The sequence below is a fragment of the Aulonocara sp. 'chitande type north' Nkhata Bay genome, linkage group LG22 (genome assembly GCF_057382095.1).
Source record: "Aulonocara sp. 'chitande type north' Nkhata Bay isolate Kocher_YH1m ecotype deep benthic linkage group LG22, A_spYH_male_GT1.1, whole genome shotgun sequence".
In the NCBI taxonomy this organism is placed as follows: domain Eukaryota; kingdom Metazoa; phylum Chordata; class Actinopteri; order Cichliformes; family Cichlidae; genus Aulonocara; species Aulonocara sp. 'chitande type north' Nkhata Bay.
The window spans coordinates 12,561,369-12,581,410 of NC_141364.1; the positions used below are offsets into that span (position 1 = coordinate 12,561,369).

The 20,042-nt window shown below is 44.6% G+C and overlaps 1 protein-coding gene across 1 annotated transcript in view; it reads left to right on the plus strand.

The window, feature by feature from the left end:
• Window positions 1–20,042, plus strand: part of ext1b (exostosin glycosyltransferase 1b) — a 138,424-nt gene that overhangs the window by 33,342 nt on the left and 85,040 nt on the right. The gene's annotated exons all lie outside the window — the stretch shown is intronic.

Genomic DNA, 20,042 nt, shown 5'->3' on the forward strand with positions numbered 1-20,042 from the left:
TCTATTTTCATCTGCATTCCTCTTTAATTTCACCCCCTGCTTCTCATCTTTCCTCTTTCACGTCCACTTGCATGGATGCATACATATGTATAGATGTCATCTGCCATGTATTTGCCTTACCTCATTGTTTTCCCTGTTTTTGCTCTCTGCCACCTGCGCTCAAACAGCCATCCCTTATTTATCTCTGACACTGTCTCGTATTTATATCCTGTTTCTCTTTTCCCATACGCTCCTCATACTTCTTTTTATTTGTCCCTCTGTGCATATATATCTTCAGACTTGGCATGGCACCCATAAAAGCCCTTTTCAGTCTGCTTACTTCAGCCATGCTCTAGAATTTTTTTTCTCCCCCCTTCGGTCACGCTGCCCAGCTTAACCCTCTGCACGATTACTCATTCTGTGTTTTACTGCTCCACGTTTATTTTTAAAAATGCTTCCAAGTTCCCTTCATGCTGGCACTGCCGGCCGCTCTCGCCCATGTCAAGCGGCTGAGGTTAGCACAGGCCAGATGATGTAATGATGCAGATTTTTCCAGCGTTCCTGCCTCGCGAGTTGGTCACATGGGAATGGGTTATGGTAGAAGGAAAAACATATATTCAGAGGCACTCTTCCAGGTTTCAGATTTACACAGGTTGATGGGGTTAAAGGGGTGTTATGTATAGCTACCAGGGACATATCTGGTAGCACAGGACATATCTACATGCACGTAGCGTGTAGCCTGTTTTTATGAGGCTTTTATCCATGAACACACAGGTAGTTACTCAGGTGCTGTTCTTCTGTACTGTGCATATGTGTATTTGCTCCCTCTGTGGAACAGGCGGCTCAGCGTGTGTTGACATGTGCAGTCAGCCTTTAGCTTGTGTGTTTACCCAGGACCACAGAGCATGACTCTATCCATAGGCTGACATGCACATGCAGCTAAAGTTAGATGCATGGGCAAAACAGGGAATGAGTTTGTGAGCTAGTGTTGTTATAACCAGGAGAAAATATGTCTCGTTGCCTCCAATATATATCAATCTTACTCTAGATATTTCCTTCTATGGTTTAATAATCATAGCGTTATTTATTCATATTCATCTCATACTCTAAAATTGTAGTGTGAGATATAAAACATAGATATTGATGGTCACCGCCTGCTTTACCCTCAGTAGCCCCCCAGCTCTTCTTCTATGGAGCCAAAGCTCCCTTGTTTTGGAGTAGCAAGGGTCAAAGGTGAGACCAGGAAGAGGCTCCCAACTCAAGAGTCAGACATTCCAGCATTCCTTTGGTCTAAATCGGAGCGAACACAACCTCTCCCCGAAGATCAATGGGCAACTGTGTTATTAAAATGCAAGGCGACCACGGGGGGGAAGGACTGGATGGCTCGGTGGGTGGGAGGTGGCGCACAACAGCCGCACTTCTGATGGGAGTGACGAGAAGACTGCCTTTTTTATCTTGAAATTTGACCCCTAGCCCACCCCATCCACATAAACTTCCATTTATTTCAGTCCCAACTGATCTTTAAACGGAGCTGATGAATAATTCACTGTTATCCACTTGGCTCCCCATAAAGTCCCAATCAGGCAAATGTAATTCTTAATTCTTTATCTCTCGTTGAGATGGATCTTTAACCCTTCGTATCCATCCCTTCTTGCCTTTAACCGAGATTTTTTTCCATTTTTCCAGCTATTATAGGATTTCCACGGGTTAAAATGAAAAGTCAGTAAGGACAGAGTGAGCATAGGGACTCAAAAGCAGTTGAAAACAAGATCTCAGGAAGCTCATGATCTCGTAAATTACACGTTAAGCCACCTTTTAGACTTAACTTGATGCATTTGATCAGGTCTGTATAAGCACGGCGGTCACTTTTCTGTAAAAGTTGCGATGCCAACACGTAACATTTGTGCATCACTTTTACCACAGGAGTCTGAACTGGTTACAGTTGCAGTAAAGGGTGTGCAGTTGCAAGCTCAATGCTTTTATTTTGCTCTCTTCTCTGTTATTTGCTCGACCACAGGAGCTAATGATGCTAATATAAACTGTGAAGCTCTCCTTTCAAACTGCAGCTGCTGATGAAACTTTAATGCGCATTACTTCACTACAGTGCAGGGTTTTTATAACGTTGGAGCTTTAATGCATATGCTCAACAACAAAAATAACATGAATTAGGTTTATTAAGTCTGAATTTTTATGTAATTTAAAAAAAAACAGGCATAATTTACGTCTAATTTTTGGAATATTATGGATTTTTACTTCAATTGAATGTCGGTCTGTTCGATGTTGTCACGGCTGGCAGAGTGAGCCGTGTGGTGTGGAGGAAAGGGAGGACCCAAAATGCAGCAGTGACTGATGATACGAGTGATGTTTATTTACAAAGTGACAATGGCAGAAACAGGCAGTGAGGCATGACAAAACAACTGAAGAAACCTAAACTGGGAGAACTAAATGACAAACCTGAGACCATACAAAAGGGGTGCGGGGCAGAGAGACGCAGAGACAGGAACACCATAGAACGCAGACGAGCCGACAATGAACACAGACCGACACCCACTAAATATACACACACACAAGGTAATCAGGTAATCACACACAGGAGGGAAGAACAGCTGAACCTAATACACATGAGGACCGGAGGACACAAGCTGAACACAATGACAACAGACACAGACCTTCAAAATAGAATAGGAAATCCAGAACATGAGCCTTCAAAGTAAAGCAGGAACACACAGACTGATTTACAACACAACACGGGGACATGAACAGAGCACCAAGGACAGACACAGGTAGGGCTGAATACATACACCAAACTACAGGTTCAACCCTAAACCAATACAAAATCAGAATAAACACAAAGCACAAAAATGAACTTCAAGGAAACACAAAACGCTGGGCCAAAATGACCCAGGACCATGACAGTAGCCCCCCTCCAAGGGCTGACTCCAGACAGCCCAAAACAAAAACAGATGACCAACCCAGGGCGGGCGGCGGGGGCCCAGGACGGAGGGACCAACACCGAACAAAAACAAGCCCCAGCGAACCAAGTGACCTGTCCAAAACAAACACACATGCCGGAGCACAAGGACAAAACACAGTTCAGGAGGCCGGCCCGGAGGCTGACACAGATCCAAAAGCCGACCGAGCGGAAGGCAGCGGTGGCGGAGTGGAGGCAGTTCAGGGGGCCGACCGTGCACACAGCAACGGCGGCGACGGGCAAACAGTTCTGGGGGCCGACCGTGCACACGGCAACGGCGGCGACGGGCAAACAGTTCTGGGGACCGACCGTGCACACGGCAACGGCGGCGACGGGCAAACAGTTCTGGGGACCGACCGTGCACACGGCAACGGCGGCGACGGGCAAACAGTTCTGGAGGCCGACCACTTGGAAGGTAGTGGTGGCCACCGAGCAGGTCCGGAGGACGGCCGCGATGCCAGCGGCGGCGACGAACTCTTTCCGGAGGCCGCCCCCGAAGGCCGTGATGCCATCTTAGAGGCCCGGAAAACGGCCGGCAGAGGCGAGGCAGAACGGGTCGAGCTGGCTCCGACGGCGGTGTGGCAACCGCAGGATCAGACGAAGGCGGAGCCGAGGCCGGACCAGGCGGCGGCGTGGATGACGACGCAGAGGCCGGACCAGACGAGGATGACGCAGAGGCCGGACCAGACGAGGATGACGCAGAGGCCGGACCAGACGAGGATGAAGCCGACGCAGAGGCCGGACCAGACGAGGATGAAGCCGACGCAGAGGCCGGACCAGACGAGGATGAAGCCAAAGCAAATGCTGAAACCGGACCAGACGAGGATGATGCTGAAACCGGACCAGACGAGGATGATGCAGAGGCTGGACCGGATGAAGCCAAAGCAAATGCTGAAACCGGACCAGGCGAGGATGAAGCCAAAGCAAATGCTGAAACCGGACCAGACGAGGATGATGCTGAAACCGGACCAGACGAGGATGATGCAGAGGCCGGACCAGACGAGGATGATGCAGAGGCTGGACCGGATGAAGCCAAAGCAAATGCTGAAACCGGACCAGGCGAGGATGAAGCCAAAGCAGATGCTGAAACCGGACCAGGCGAGGCCGAAGACTCTGAGGCCGCAGCAGGCGAGGGTGATGAGACTGCAGCTGGTGATGAGACTGCAGCTGGTGATGAGACTGCAGCTGGTGATGAGATTGCAGCTGATGGCTGGACGGGCTCCTCGGGCCCCCCAGCTGACGAGGCAGAAGGCTGGACGGGCTCCTCGGGCCCCCCAGCAAAAACAGTCTCGGACCCAGTGGGCACTGGAGCCCCTGGCACACACAGAACAGAACCAGCAGGCACACGGGCCTCTGGCAGGAACGCAACAGAACCAGCAGGCACACGGGCAGGCACACGGGCCTCTGGCAGGAACGCAACAGAACCAGCAGGCACACGGGCAGGCACACGGGCCTCTGGCAGGGACGCAACAGAACCAGCAGGCACGCGGGCCTCTGGCAGGGACGGAACAGAACCAGCAGGCGCACGGGCCTCTGGCAGGGACGGAACAGAACCAGCAGGCGCACGGGCCTCTGGCAGGGACAAAACAGACTGCAGCTGCGCGGAGCACCGACCCTGCTCAGGCAGCGACAGCCGGGTGCAGTTCTCAGCTGGGTTCTTAGCCTCCAGGGGTCCAGAGTCAGCTGAGGGCTGTAACTTAACCTCTGGTGAGGCCCTGGAGCAAGTAGCAGTCTCTAAACTAGCCAGCTGTTGAGGAACGATTGCATTTTTAACGTGTTTGTCTCTCTGCAAATAATACGTACTAGAAAAAGAGTCAAAAATGGGAGGCACAAGCGCAGCCTCCCGTACAGAGGGAGTCTGTGAAGACGGAGACGGCATGAATGACTGGGCTAGCGGAGATACCGGAGTCCGAGTTGCTTGTGGCTGTGCAGCTAAACGAGGTAAAGACAGCTCAGCAGGAGAATGAGCAAGCAACACACAGTTCTCCTTGTCGTCTGCTGCACCAAACAAAGTCCCTGGATAAACTGTTCCACAGTCCAAGACAGAAAAAGGGTCCTTCTCACTCACCACGGCCGGCAGTTCTGAAGTTCCAATATCTGGCTGTGGGGTGACGCGCCGACGGCGCGATCGTCGCTTCCTCCCGGGCAAAACCTCCGGCGGGCCGGGCAAAACCTCCGGCGGGCCGGGCAAAACCTCCGGCGGGCCGGGCAAAACCTCCGGCGGGAGAAGCTGACGTGGCTGTTCCGGGGTGGCCGTAATCCGCTGCTGCTGGACAAAGTCTGTGGATTCCCGAGCTCGCACCACCCCCCGGGCTTTATGCAGGTTGCAAATTAAGCCTGAAACTCCCTTAAGCTGGCAGAGGTAGGGATTTTCTTCCAGGATTGCTTCGATGGCTTTTAACCCCACCACTTGTGCCCTTGCGTTGGTGGTGTGGGTTACCCAGTCCATCAGGCGTCGGATGCGTGCGAGGTCGCTCTCTCCAGACAAAGCTGCTGGGTCCATGTTTGGTCGGCTCGTACTGTCACGGCTGGCGGAGTGAGCCGTGTGGTGTGGAGGAAAGGGAGGACCCAAAATGCAGCAGTGACTGATGATACGAGTGATGTTTATTTACAAAGTGACAATGGCAGAAACAGGCAGTGAGGCATGACAAAACAACTGAAGAAACCTAAACTGGGAGAACTAAATGACAAACCTGAGACCATACAAAAGGGGTGTGGGGCAGAGAGACGCAGAGACAGGAACACCATAGAACGCAGACGAGCCGACAATGAACACAGACCGACACCCACTAAATATACACACACACAAGGTAATCAGGTAATCACACACAGGAGGGAAGAACAGCTGAACCTAATACACATGAGGACCGGAGGACACAAGCTGAACACAATGACAACAGACACAGACCTTCAAAATAGAATAGGAAATCCAGAACATGAGCCTTCAAAGTAAAGCAGGAACACACAGACTGATTTACAACACAACACGGGGACATGAACAGAGCACCAAGGACAGACACAGGTAGGGCTGAATACACACCAAACTACAGGTTCAACCCTAAACCAATACAAAATCAGAATAAACACAAAGCACAAAAATGAACTTCAAGGAAACACAAAACGCTGGGCCAAAATGACCCAGGACCATGACAGATGTAGGTCGTAGAGCTCTGCAGGGCAGGCTATTTCAGGTCTCATCTCTCTCTTCGAAAACTTTTTTTTTTTTTTTTTTTTTTTTTTAAACGTTTAGCTTCCATTACAGTCACATCTTGTTCTGATGCTCGTGGTTCAACATAGTGATGGCAAAGCACTGCAAGGGAAAAAGGAGGAACAGGACTGAGTTGTGTGCACTTGTGTGTCCTCGCGGTGTTTACGTGTGGAGGTCAGAGCAGGAGAAGTGAATGATTTATAAAGATTGATGGCTCACTGTGCCCAGCTAAAGCAGCCGTGCATCGTTGCTGGAGAATGTCACCTGGTCCTGGAGGACCTTACAGAGCCTGAGCGACCATCCCGTATTTCTGATTTTAGTGCGCGCACGTTGCATATTTTGTGAATTTGACATTGTCCTGTTTGGACTGCTGGTGAATAGAATGTCATGTGGCTCGAAAGCTTTAAAGCAGCTGCTTAATGAACTCAGACTGTTTTGTCAGCTGCTATTGCTAAAGTCAATAGTGACAAAAAAACAACTAGTTATTTTTAGGTGCTGTTCATGCTCCCCGACATAGTTAAAAGCTGCCAGTTCATTAGTTAATTCATTTGGCAGAGTTGCAGAAACGCAAATTTTCTACTGAAGTGAAGTGAGTTTTGTGGTGTTTTTGTTACTTTGTTGTTATCTTTGAATTTTCATAGTGTTGATCAAGGATATTACTTTGCTCTTTAACTCTTCTTTCATTAACTGAGAAAAAATTATCTGCATTAACAAAACTCTAGGATCTGCACAGACCGCGGCACTGAAATGTTTCAAACCACAGAGCTCAAACTCAGGGGCTCTGAAACATTTGATAAACTCAACCAACCAAGACGGGCCATATGTTGCTCCTGCTGTCCTCCACTTGGCTTTATTAGCAATGTTCTTTTGGATGAGTTGCACTGTGAATTTTTGCCCGGGTCCAGACCTTTGAATCGGTCCGCTCCACCGAGTTCACTGATTCATCTGGCATCGTGGCATGAGACATCGTTTTCTCGGCTGGAACAGTCCAATGAGCACCGTAGGAAGACCAACTGGGAGCCAATGTGCTTGGAGCATTTTGAAGCTGTATGCAGGAACTAAAGAAGAAGAAGATTGAGGTGGACCACCCAAAAATTGCACCGATCATTGATAAGCTTGACGGCATTGATTCTTACATTATGTTTGCCTGACTCTTAAAGAGCAACAGATATTCCAGATTTGCTAGGACATCTTTTCGTTTGGGATCGGTTAGGAAACATCAGATCCCTCAGAATCGGTACGAGCGGATGTGATGCCCCACCGAAAATAGAATCAGACTCTGAGTTAAGTCTGTCTGTTATCAGGCAAATGAGAATTAAGACAGGATGACACTGCAGTCACTGACAGTTAGTCCCAAACACTTCTGATCACTCGTCCATTTCCAAGAGAAAAACTGTATCTGCATAATTAAAGCAAAATGATAAAATCAGCAGCTCATGTTAATGCATGAAGATTGTGTCTCTAAAGTGACTCTGATCATTAATATTAACAATCGCAGCAATTCACCCCAATTCGAAGAACAGTTGCGCTTTTGCATCAGATATCGGGGATGATTATTTTGACCTACAGCAGGGAAACTTGATATTTCACTCTCAGGCATTCCACATTGTGGAAACTAGTCATGATTAGAGGCAGTTTGCCAAGTGAGCACAAAAACATGCTGTTTGATAAGAAAGGGAAAAACTGATGAGAAACCACCATATGAAGCTGTATAATGGAGCATGGAAGCAGGAACCAGTGATGAGTGACTTAGTTCCTGCCCATTTGATTTTGTATCTGCTGGCAGGCATTTGGTTGTGTTTTGTTTTTTGTGGGTGTGTGTGTGTATGTGGTGGTAGTGGTTGTTTTATATATTTAGTTTCATGTGGATCCATTCATCTGTTGGCTGTGCTGATGCCGAGTCTGATCATGCTCATGGGGTCTGTGAAGTTGATATGTTGCAGGGCAAGAAGTGGATAGCTCAGCGAGGCATTTCATGTCAGAGAGACTTAATGCAGAGGCATACGGGTGAGGGATGAAATAAGTTTAACAGATAGCGTCTTGCAAACCAGGCATGTAGAACATCTAATTTCAGAAGGAAGGGAGGGAGAAGAGACGGGAGTGTTGAGGAGACAGAAGTTGTGAGAAGTTCATCCTCATCATAAGGCAGGGGTAGGCAACGCCAGGCCTCGAGTGCCGGTGTCCTGCAGGTTTTAGATCGCACCCTGGGTTAACACACCTGAATCAAATGATTAGTTCATTACCAGGCCTCTGGAGAACTTCAAGAAATGCTGAGGAGCCATTTAGCCCTTTAAATCAGCCGTGATGGATCATGGACACATCTAAAACCTCCAGGACACCGGCACTCGAGGCCTGGAGTTACCTACCCCTGTCATAAGGCAAGGCAACACAGGCTGTACTAAACAGTCAAAAGTCCAAATTTGTGAATCTCGTGTCCTTCTTCCCCTCACTAAATCTCTGTCTTAACACACACACACACACACACACACACACACACACACACACACTGGCACCTTGGGCAATGAAGATGAATGATGAGCACCTTGCTAAGCAGGGCTGCAAGAAGCTTTGGAGATAATGTGGGCACTCACATACACCAGCCGTCTTTTGGCGGCAAAGACATTTTGCAAATCTCACAGTGCCTTGTCATGCTTGTCATGCAAAATAGATGTTTGTAGCATTGTAGCATTGCTTTGTGGTCACATTAAACCATTTGGCTCATTACAGCCGGAAGCTTTAAGCGTACTGGCGTCCTGTAGAGAAAGACAACACCAATGCAAAGCTTATTAGACAGGCAGGAGGAGAAGAATCACAGTGGCTGGCAGAGTATAGAGCCATAAACAGTAAGAGCTACTGTAATGTACTCCCTTTCATTAATGTTTACTTGAGCTTTTCCATAAGCCTCTACAGGCACATTCACTTATGCAACAAAGAGGAAACACATGCACAAAATAGCAAGAGCCCAAGAACAAATGCTGGATTTTTGAATTAATTGATATTTGAATTTAAAATCTGATCTTGATGACAGAGAAGTCCTGTGAGTATAAAGGGAACTATAGGAAGTAAGTGGGTGGTGAGTTAAACTACTTAAGATGAATGATTGACGCTGCAACCGATGGGAGCAAAAGATGCTGGTGATTGAGGTGAGCGCAAGATGTAGTCAGTAAATGTGCAGCAGGGTTACCTGTGCAACACAGTCATTGACCAAGTTGTCATATAGCCTTTCAGTTAGCCTGAGCTTAAGGTTATTTAATAGAAACATGTTTTTCTTATAAATACGAGGTGATTAGTGTGTAATTAGATCTTTCAACAAATTGATGCATTTTGTCATAAACTTATATTTAACCCATTAAAAATACATAGAAGTGGACCACCTATGTAGTACACAAAGGCAGAGGAGACTAGTTGTAGGTGTTAGCATGCTGTGGAGGGACATGTCTGTACCTTCAGACTCAAGATATGAAGGCTCATACCTTTGTTTTATCATCAACTCTAAGGAACAAGACAACGCCAGCGGCATCTTAATAAAATCTCGTCCTTTTCCAACCTCACCTCAAGCCTCATCTCCTGAACTGAGATCTTGGCTCTAACACACAAAAATGTGCATTGACATGTTTATTTGTTCCTGATATTGTTACAGTTACTTATAGTTAGCAGGTTAGACATGCAACCCTCCCGTCTCTGGATCAATGCCACCTAAACCACAATAACAACAGCTGGTTTGAAGCTAACGTTATCCCGGCTAATGTTGGGCTCGAGTGTTCACTTTCATTCTGATAAACAATTTGAAGCTGTTTGATAAACAGAAGCCTTCTCACATCGTGTAAGAGTTTATTTACTAAGCTTCAGAGCCCAACAATGTTATATGCACTTTAAGGACAGTTTTACTACTGCTGGCTAACAGCAGCTAACAGAGGCTAACAGCAGCAAAAACAGCAGCACTTACCAACAGGAAAGTTCAGCACAGCAAAGTTCCTCAACAACTCTCATCAGTGTCGCTGTCGCCGGACAGAAGTGAGCTTCACTGACTCGATTTGTATCAGACTTGTTTCACAAAGATTTACAGCTTCTTTCAGAGCAGAGGCGAACACTCGTCACCTGACATTGACAGCTGAGGTAAACAATGCGCTAACGGCCCTCCAAAATTCGGGGAAAACGCCGCGGTAAGAAAACAGAATTCAGTTGAGTGTAATTTGCAATCTATTGATTTCTGACGGTGAAAATTTTACAAAATGTAGTGTACATTTGAAAATCAAATATAACACAAACACTAATGCTGGCATGAGGAAGACAGGAAAGGTCGATACCAGACTCAATACTCAGACTAATAGGCAGATTGGGGATGAGCTCATTTGTGTGTCACTGTCATAGGAACCTCTTCCCTAATTTTCCCTGTGTAGTAAATTAGGGAGAAAGTGGTGTTGAATGGGTCGGGATATATAATTGGTAACAAAAGATGAAAGGAAAAGTTTGCACATCCCTAAAGGAAAACAAAAAAGACCCAAACATCAAATAATGCACACTGCAGAACTAGTTCAAAAAGATGAACGGTCCTGTATAATCATTGAAATTAAATGAAGTAGTGTTTTGTCTGAGCAAATACATCAACATGATGGAATTGGCGTGCGATATCAGTGTGATCAATGCATCAGGCGGGCTCTAATAAGCTCTCACAAAACACATACGTAATTGCATCATATGTTGTGCGTGCACACAAAAATACACACATGCTCACACACACAAGGGAAGCAAGGCAGTTATTAATCACGTTAGGGGCTTGTTGTACTGACAGAGCTCTGCAGAGAGAAATGCTTCATTAATATCAGCCCTCAAGCCCCGTAGAAGTACTAAACACACACACATTAAGCAGCTATAGACGCACTGTGCATGTATGTAAAGGAACACGCACATTTGGTTTGTTTGGATGTTTGTTTGTTTGTTTTTTTATCTTATTTGTATATTGATCTTGACCTGACTAGCATATTCCCACTTGTGTATCAATCAAAGATATTTGCACTGATAATCATCTGTCTCTCACACACAAACACACACACACAGAGGCATGAGGGCTCTGTGAATGTGGAAGACTTATTTATTTATTCACCGCTTCCTCTATCCAGGTCAGGTCATCTCCGACAGCTTAATGCACACAAGGCACTGCTTTGAAAACATCAGCCAGCCTCTCCCTCTCTGGGTATTTGAGGACTGACAGCTAAACAGAGAACACGCACACACACACAGCTTCAGGTGGTTGTGGTGGTACTGTCTGTTGCCCCCGCTAAGGCAAAGCTTTGATTTCCTCCCAATTCCTTTCTCGTTGGGGTGGAAGCGCTCCTCCTTCTGACGACAGTTTGTCTGCTGCTGCCGCTTGATGTTTTTATAGCAACTTGCCGTCTCTCCGCGGACTCCCTAAGTGACCCCCTGCAGGATTCAAGCAGCACCCACAGTGACACAAACACACACACTCAAAATTAGGTCCGAAAGGAAGCGCCTTGATTGGAAGAACCACAGGAAGTCTCCAGCTTAGCTTCCTGTTTCCATAGGCTATTGTATTCCAAAATGGCAGCAGTAGCACAATCAGGATGTACGTACACGCAGACATAAACACTTAAACATGCACATGAGATCTGCGTCTCCCTTCTAAGCTCCTGCTCGCAAATAAACAAATATAAATAAGACAATCATTGAGTGCAGTTTATTTCCAACCAGTTGTCTTTTCTAATGGGAGTCAGACATCCAAACATTTGCTTGTTATATTATATTTCAGTTTTTAAAATGCATACAGACAAGTACTGCTAATAAGGGTTTGTTTTTATATTATACTTATATCTTTTTTTTATATCTACTGTCTGGTAAAGTCAAACAACAATCAGTTGAAAGTAGCCGAAGATAGACCATGACTAGCTGAGTCTATCTATTTATCCCCTGCCGGTATCAGTTTTATCTACTTCCACCAGTTATCTTAATCTTACAGCTATTTCAAACATCTGTTGATTCTTATGGGTTAGTTGCTGCAGTCATGTGTTGATTGTAACATCTGAAATTTTAACCACTTGCCCATGTTACAAAATGTAACCATTCCCATTGCATTTTAGTGAGTTCTCCAGTGCTTTTAGCTGCAAACATGCTCTTCATTATTTTCTAACGATTTGACTGTTAGTTTTAGTGAAACCTGCCATTCAGCAGTTGCTCTGCATGTCACGATTTCCCCTGCTCTGGTTTCTTTCTGATCGGTTTTCTCAAGAGATTTGTGACATTCAAATGTTACATCTTGCACAATGTGTGGATATTACTGTGACTGTTTTTTGTTTTGTTTTTTCAAATAAAATTGTAATCTCTATGCATGGAGCCGGGCCATAATCCTTCTCCATATCCCCTGCATAAGTGCCCCTTGGATCCATGGGAATCGCTCTCCAACCTGCCCATCAAAGAGCTCGTACAGTAGTTAGTCCTGCTTCTTACCACACTGACTCTGTCTGCCGCTCCCTTATTCACGACTCTGCGATGGCTAACACCTTCACACATGACACAACAGAAATCATGTCTTCACACGTTATATCACCCTAATTTTTTTTTTTTCCATCTGTTAATAATGAAATTATTCTACAGTTACGCGTCTCTAACAGGAACTAGCAAACTTGTGAGGAAGTCAGAACTTCCCCACAAGCGTTACTGCTACAACATCCTCCTTTTGCGGAGGATGTTGTGTTCCTGTGTGTGTGTGTGTGTGTGTGTGTGTGTGTGTGTGTGTGTGTGTGTGTTTGTTTTTTTTAAAGATCGATTTTCATACTTGGTCTATAGCTTTAACAACTGCTTTCTTGCAGAGAAAATCCAGTAAAAGGTTCAAATGTAGTTAAAAATGAGAATCTGAATGTATGGGACGGCAGTTGTAGTTGTTTTTCTGCCCCAACCTACTTTTTGAGATAAGATGAAAGTATCGGAACCTCTAATGCGGTAATTTCACCCTAGATTTAGATAAAATGAAAAGCAAATCTGCCCCAAGAATGTGCTAACAGGAAGGTGAAAGGGAAAACTAGTTAATTGGCAACCTCATTATTCATGCTGATGCAGATCGCTGTAGATATCAAAGTCATAGTCCATTTGTACAGGTGGACAACAAAAATAAACAAAGGCCCAAAACAAGATTACGTTATGGAAAGTTGTGAAGATTAAACAGAAATGTGCATTTTAGTTGTACAATATAGAACAGTTAGGGGAGAAAATCATTTAAGTTTACCACAATTTGTTGACCACATGCACATATTTAAAGTTCTTTAAAGTTCATTTGATAGCAGTTGCAATTTATTCTATCAGCAAATCTGGCTTGTGCACTTTGTTAAATCCTGCGTGGTGTGTGGTAAACGGATTGGTACTTATATATATATAGTGCCTTTCTATTCAGTGAAGCACTTAAAGTGCTTTCTTACTGCAAGTCTCACTCATGCAGCACTTTTATTTATGCCTTAGGGTTGCCGACACATAACACAGTCCTTGCTCAATAGTACTTTGGCACATAGACTGGTAGGAGTTTTCCCTGGTATCAGTACAACAGCCTAAATGTGTAACATATTAAACAGTCTCTTAGACTGACTGAAGCATACTGCCTCAAAAATGCTGCTCATGGTGCTTTTTTTAAAGAACTATAAAAACTATACCGCACCATATTAAACATTAAATCAAGTTTAATATCTCTTGCGGGAAAACCTGTTAATAACCAACATATAATACTATAAGCTATAGTCTCTTATAAGGGCTCACAAAGCGCACACATCCACACAGACTCTGTAAGATGCTAGGCTCCTGTACATCTGTCGTATCATTTGTAGCCAAACTACTTAGAAAAAAATCAACTTTTCACGACTCTTCCCAGTATTTCTTCACCACCGAGCATATGCGAAAACACACGTTTTGTGCGTTTTTGTTTTGTTCTCGTTGACATTTCACACAGATGTGTTGCGACCTCATGGCTGAACGAGGCCTGTGATGTTTTACTGCACGCAAAAAAAAGAAACACAACAAAAAAACAGACCGGCAGTGTCGATGAAAGGGCACGAGATTGTGGTTATGATAATTTCATGCTGATGTGCAACTACAGTGAAAAATCCCCATAATCTCACTATAATCTAATTATACAGTGTCACAGTGGCAAAGGGAAAATATTAGGCTAATCTGATAACGCTTGCAATAATTAATTGAAAATGTGCCTAATGGGCCTCTGAGAACACCTGGCAGTGTTTGTGCTTCCACTTGTTCCAGTTTCTGAGAACAGCGCTCTTATCTGGGCATTACTGGGAGGCATGTATGGGAGATGTGTTATTGAGGATTACTTCCCTTCCATCTTTTCTCTCCCTCTCTCTCTCTCTCTCTCTCTCTCTCTCTCTCTCTCATTCTGCAGCCCACGCAGACTTTTCTCTGCGGTTTGACACCTGAGTGTGTGCAGGTTTCGTGTCTTACATTATCTAAAGAAAGTGGTGGGTGGAAGGAAGCACACAGCAGCACACCAGCTTTTGAACAGGCACATATGAAGCCACACACACACACACACACACACACACACACACACACACACACACACTGGCAGGAACAGACACACTCTCTTCATGCCGAGAAGAAGACAAAATGTCAGGGCTGGTTCTGGGAGACAACTGCTGGTGCTGCTGTCGGCATGGAGACCGCTGTGGTGTAGGGTTGCAGCAGAAGACTGCCGTGCTTAAATTCACTTAAAATGTCAAAACACCTGAGGGGGGTGTGGGCTGTGCCTGGACCTGACAACTATCAACCTTTCTCTGCCTCACGCACTCTGACAAAAACTGGTTGGAAACCTCAGTGATAACTGTGTAACCTTTCCAGTAAGCACTCTGCCCTTTATTTGTTTTCAAATCATATTCTTTTTTGTTTTGCTTTACACCAACATGAATTTTAGGCGCCGCTTATATTCCCCTTCAGGACACGTGAGGTGATTTGCTGGAGCGCATAGAGCGACTGGTTCACCTCTTTACCTCCGCCTTAACTTACGACCAAAGAGCCTAATAAACACCGCATGTGCATGTTTAAAAAGAGGAAGACTATTACGGATCCCATTAGGGCTGCTTTAGGCTCTCTTCCGTCTAATTTATTCCCTGCATGTTAATTGACACAACCTTGCTTGATATTTAGTGGCCATGAATTTCCTACAATGCGCGCTGTGGCATTTAACAAAGCCTTAAAGGGGAAGGAGAGCGTTGCTGTTCAGCCGTCAGTATTCGGTACAGCTGTTACCGGCTCTGCAAAGATTTATGGGAAGCCTAATCCAGGAGGCTGCTCCACTTGTGTGCAATTTTTGTCTCAGTGGGAATAATGTGCAATTTGTCCTAAGTTTGGTGCTTTGCCAGAAGGGAGATGCCAGCCGTGTGATTTGTCAGGCAAGTGGCCTTCTAGCCAGATGTTGGGCGGTCAGCTGACCAGAAATTAATTCAAAATTTCGACCATGCAGGCAGTAAAACTTCTGGATGTTGGAGCTTAACAAAACAGAAGAAACAGAAGACGCAATTTAGCAAAAAATTTAATGGGCAACCACTTTGATGGATGATTAATTATTTATAAGAACATATTTTATGGTTGAATTTCTCAAATGAGATTTCTATTAAACCTGAGTCTTTGTAGACATTAGAACAGATAGACATCAATCAGTTGAGGTAAAACAAATCTGCTAATAACTGTTACATTCAGCCCTAAACTGCTCATTAATATGGAGATACTTTTTTTTTAAACAATCAGCTAATCTTTCTCCTTAATGCACAGTCTGAAAGACTATTCATTGCAACAACTAATATGCAGATTGGGGAAAAAGTACATCCCATGATTCAGTCGTCTGTTGAACCACTTTTAGCAGAAATCACTTTGATTGTTTTCTGTATGACTATCAGTCTCTCACATTGCCAACACATTAGTTTATTGAGGTTTTCAGCCATTCGTTCATGCACAGCTCTCGTAATATCCATAGTATTTTAATAGGTTTGAGGTCTGAGCTTTGACTGGGCCCTTTGCAACGCCTCAGCCAGGTCATTGTACATTTTCTGCTGCTTTTGTTTGGCATCGTTGTCCTGTTGTGTGACCCAGTTTCATTCAAGCTTTAGTCAGCCTTCCATTTGGCTCTATAATATCTTAGTATACCGAGGGTTCATGGTTGACTCAATGACCTCAAGGTGCTCAGGTCCTGTGGCTGCAAAATGAGCCCAAATCATCACCCCTGTGGCTGACAGCTGGTACGAGGTGTTTGTGCTGATATGCTGTGTTTGTTTTTTTGCCAAACACGGAGCTGTGCATGATGGCCAAATCTCTCCAAAGGACATTCTTGTTGTTTTTGTTCAAATGAAACTTTGCAAACCTAAGCATACTTGTTCTAATTGGGCTTTCATTAACTTTAGCTATTAACATCAACTTTTGGGCTTTTGTGCCAGGAACTCTGCTGGAAAGATCGTCATCGTGCTAACACTCACCTGTTTTTATAGAAGTGCTCACACTTGCTGATGATCACTTAATCAAGTCCATTTGATTCCCAGCACTTGTTTGGTACTTATATTCTTAATTAAGAGTGCATGTTTTTTCCCAGAACTAGAAAGTGTCCAGTAAAAACATTGTAAATGAGATTAATTTTAATTATCCCTGTGTCTGCTACTCTTTAGCATTTTCCAAAGGCCTAAAAAAACACCCTCAGGTATCTTTAAATTGTTTGTTTCTTTTCAACCAACTCTGCCAACCACAAAGATATTGTAATTACAATGATACAAAGCAGAAACTAGCAAATTCTAGTTTTAGAGTTGACTGCAAATTAGACCCACTTATTATATTTTTGCACATAATTTCTCCCCTGGCTTTAAGTGGAAAGTCATTCCCAGCTTTTGATTGGCTGCTTGCCCAACACTGTACCAACAGTTTTTGCATACAGAAGCCGAAGTGCACTTGGTTTAAATGTACACATACACTCCTGCTGTGTGGCAGCAACTAAAAATGCTGTCTTCTCTGTCATGCCCTGTTGCCTGATGGGTTTGTCGTAAGCCACATGAGGCCATGTTCGCCTCCTCAGCAAGCTGACTTTCTTTCTTTCTTTCTTCCTGTTTTAACCGCAGGAAATTTTCCCGTCGCCGCAGGCTGTATGAACAGCTGACTGAATGTCTGACTGAACGGCTGCCTGGCTGACTTAAAAGGGACTTTCAGGCCATAGGCTGCCGTTAAGTGTCCTCAACTTACAGTAATTGGTAGGCTTAGGGCTCATCAGAAAAAAGCTTGTCATGCCAGAACCAGCGCCCAAAAAAACATTCAAGAAATATTTACAGTAAGGAGCGAGTGGTTCCTTGAGCCACTGTTTAGGAGTGCGTGTGGGTGTGGTTGAGAGCAAGCCGGAGCGGTGATGCAGCTCTCTTGCCACTTTAAAACCTGTCAAATAAAACCACAATTATTGTCACACTTGGTTAAAAAACAAAGGGAAATCTTACACAAATGAAGTTTTGCATGCGAGTTTCAACTCTGCATTTCCCATCATCATCAGACTGTTTCACAGGAAATCTGGTACATTGCTTATGACAAAAAAGAGACAATGTCTGCACTGTGTTAGATCAGAGTAATACTAAACTAATATGCCGCTCTGCTATTGTTGCACCCATCTGTTTATCTTGTTGAAATGCCCGTGGACTGTTATCAAAAGCAGTGAGGAATCTGTTGTCTTTAAATAAGCTTATGCTGATTATGTGTGATTGCTCGAAAACCACAGTTTACATTAAGCTGCTGCCACTTTAACCCTGTGGATCCTTAAGCGCAGTTTTTGTTTCGCAACTGTATTAAATCCCTTGCTTCATAAACAGTTGGTACTGTAAGATTTAAGCAAATATGTTTTTTGCACTGCTTTGGCTGGGTTCAAAGCCATGCAGCACACTTCCACTTCGAGTTTGCATAGTGCAGCCATGCTTGCGCAGGTTTTCTCCAGACACTCCAGTTTCTCCTGCCACTGTAAAACATTTGATATTTATGCTCCCCAGAGGATAAATTAGAATTGCTTGGTGGTCTGCCAGGAGCTTTGATGATAATATATATAATAATCTTGCAGCAAAATGTACAATTGACCAGAGTGGCTGAATATTATACACTTGGAATTTGTGGTATTTGCACCCTGACTCGTGAACTCAGAACATTACAGACTGAACCATTTTTTTTCTTGTGCTCAAGTGGATGTTTGAATTTCTCAAATAGCTCTAATATATAGCCAGAGTACTTCATTTGATCGGTTTCCCTTAATTACTTGACCCAAAAAAAGGGGGAAAAAAACCAGAAGAGGAAATCCAGCTTCCAGCTAACATGTTTCTGAAATCAGGTTACCACTAAAAGCTGGGAATAATGACATTGCTATAGTGCAGATAACCTCACTCTGCTGCTTTGGGCATGTAGCAACATCCTCTTTATAATAGGATGGAACATGCTATACGGGGTAATTCCAGAATTTTATTTCTCTTGGTTACCACCTCAGGATTTTTTAGCTCTGTGCACAGCTTTCCATCCAGCCCATTCCCAATCTACCTTCATATTTGACCTGCGGCTCTAGGTTTCTGATGTCTTTTCCCCAAGGGGTAGTATGAGGAGGAGTGAGTGTGTACCACTGTAAGGCTGCAGACAGGAAAGGGAGGAAATAAAATGATGTAACTTGTAGTGAATGGTCACCTTTGTCAAGTGGAGCAGTTGCAAGATGGCCCACCTGCTGGTTTCACTGCTTCTAATTGGGGTTTTCATCATTTCCTGGCTTCCCACGGGGGGTGTTTCTGTCGGTTTGGTACAAGTGGTAAGAGAGCAGAAAATGGGAGACTGAAAAGCTCGAAGAGAAGAAGGGGTTATAAGCGGAGAAGTCCTGTAGAAGATTAGAGGAGAAAATGAGAGGGTGAAATGGGTGTAGGGTAATTGAAGGTAAGAGGAAAGCAAAGAGGAAGAGGAGAGAATAGCAATGTGAGAAGTGTAGCACTGAAGGAATCAAAAAGGAAGACCTGAATACGGCCTCTTCTCTGTCAAGAAGGGGAACCTGCGAAAAGGAGGCGAATGAGAAAAAGCAGAGGAAAGAGCGTTTCACCCTCAGGAGTGCACGGCGGATTTGTTAAGGCGTACTCTTGGCATCAACCTGTTTGAGCCGAACAAGAGAGAGCAGCTTAACTCGCTGTAGGAGAGGTTACAAGTGTTGAACTCGCACACTAATCAAGCTTTCTCCTTGTGTTTTCTCCCCCCCACCCCCTTCTCTTCTCTCTCCTCTCTCTGCCTCCCTGCACTGCCCGTCATCCACATCGATCTACACCATCTAGGTAAGAAAACTTTTTCTCCTTCTCCTTGTGAGCTTGTGTGTGCATGGCGTGTAAATGTGTGGGAGGCTGGGTGGGGCGTGAGAACTGGCAGGGTGGCAGGGGGAACATGCCCAGCATATTAACGATGCCCGAATTCTGCACGCAAGCAGCTCTCAAACATATAGCTCACGTGTAAATAAGAGGCAGGATTGCTGTCAAAGGGCCAGCTTTGTGGACCGCTTTCAACTGACTGAATAAAGAGACACTTTCTTCTTCTTCTGTTGCCTGCCAGAAAGAGAGATTATCTGCTGAAATGTAATGAAGGAAAGAACAGTAGAAGAAGGGAAACTGGATAAAAAATTCTAAAAGACAAATAGAAACTTGAATTTTGCAGAATTTTTTTTCCTTCTGAAATGGAATTAGTCTTAGCATTGGCTCCAGATTTTTAAAGGTTCTGGCATAGAAGCCAGAAAATCATTGTTAATGACACCCATGGCCTCTAAGTGAACTGTAGTCACTTTTAGGGATGAAATACATGGCTTAGAATTCATCCACCAGGAGACAAAAACACAGCCTCAGGGGGTCACAA